The sequence below is a fragment of the Notothenia coriiceps genome, unplaced genomic scaffold (genome assembly GCF_000735185.1).
Source record: "Notothenia coriiceps isolate Sejong01 unplaced genomic scaffold, NC01 NC01_scaffold00023365, whole genome shotgun sequence".
In the NCBI taxonomy this organism is placed as follows: Eukaryota; Metazoa; Chordata; class Actinopteri; order Perciformes; family Nototheniidae; genus Notothenia; species Notothenia coriiceps.
Genome location: NW_011356066.1, coordinates 1 through 1,484, shown reverse-complemented (window position 1 = coordinate 1,484; position 1,484 = coordinate 1). Strand labels below are relative to the sequence as shown.

The 1,484-nt window shown below is 40.4% G+C and overlaps 1 long non-coding RNA gene across 1 annotated transcript; it reads right to left on the bottom strand.

Moving 5' to 3' along the window:
• Positions 1-276: 276 nt before the first annotated feature.
• LOC104954460 (uncharacterized) lies at positions 277-792 on the bottom strand. The gene is made up of 3 exons (XR_799334.1): positions 664-792; positions 520-570; positions 277-437 (listed from the first exon to the last, which is right to left on the bottom strand). It is a non-coding gene; the product is annotated as an uncharacterized lncRNA (long non-coding RNA).
• Between the last annotated feature and the right edge of the window lie 692 nt (positions 793-1,484).

Here is a 1,484-nt window from a genome sequence, read left to right as displayed (position 1 = left end):
GAGGTGTTCCAGGCACGTCCAGCTGGGAAGAGACTAAGGGGTAGACCTAGAACCAGGTGGAGGGATTATATCTCCTCGCTGGCCTGGGAGCGCCTTGGGATCACCCAGTCAGAGCTGGTTGATGTGGCCAGGGAAAAGAAAGCTTGGGGCTCTCTGCTGGAACTGCTACCTCTGCGACCCGACCACGGATAAGCGGGAGAAGATGGATGGATGGAAAACATAATATAAGAAAACATGTATGACTCGATACAATGGGATAAAGCTTAGGCCTGTCACGATAAAAGAAAATGTAACAATAATAAAGTTGAAAATTAATGGAACCTCATCATTTGTCTACTTAATGTTAGCCCCCTCTTCCCCCTGAAATACTAACTCAGAGGATAAATACTGACCTTGGTAAACCAAAGTGGAGCATCTGTGCTGAAGTTGAGTGCATACTGTGAAAGGATAAAGATATGTGAAGTTATGAGTTTCAAAAATTAACAAAACCCCTTAAAAAGTGTCAAGAGAGGAATTTACCATCAGTATGAAGACACCGCAGTCATTACCCGTGGTTTGGTGAGGCAAACCCTGTAAGTATTGGGAATATAACAGTGATGTGCATGGTCAAAGGGAAAATAAAGACATGTGAAAGCAGGTGTATGAGATGGTGGAGAAATGTACCTTGACGTCTTTGCCGAACTTTATTGTCCACTGACCTGGAGCAATGCGGTGCGCTAGGTCACTGTCAAAAGAAATTATAAGACATGGGAATTTATTTGGTGAAGGAACGCTATACTCAATATAATTCATGTTTTTGGATTTCCTTACATTGAACTATTGCAAAATAAAACAAACAAAAAGACGTTTACCAGCCTCTGAATAAAGCTGAACTTGAAAACAACCTTTGAACAAGGCTTATAACAAAATGAACATTATAATTCATAGCATCCTGTTGCAGACTTTTTTTTTTTGGTTCCACTAATGACACACCAGACTTTGTGGAAATGGAGATATATTATAAATGAATTTGATCAGATTCAGACCCCTGGTCTACAAGGTGGTTACTGCAGTATTAGAATACTATAAACTATTTAGAATTCCCATACAAGCCATAAAACCGGGCTTGGTAATTATGTTACAAAAACCTAAAGATGTCCTTGTATGAACTGTCACCAAAGCCATCTGGCTTAAGAGGGTCGAGCAAATACAACACTCTCTTTGCTGGCTTGATCACCTGTCAACCATTGACAAAACAGCTGAAATTAGACATAATCCAAAACCAGAAGAAAACCACACAGCACAACTTGTTCATCCAGCTGGTGAGATCATTTGGAACAGACTCATGCAAAGCAAATAGTGATCTGCCTTTCCTTGCTGCCGACTCCAGTCAGGGATGAAAATCATGTCCTTGGTGGCCAATTGGTCAGCCTAGCATTTTAAACAATGGATTTTAAGTTGTCCTAAACATTGTCCTTAACATGCCCATGATGTATATATATTTG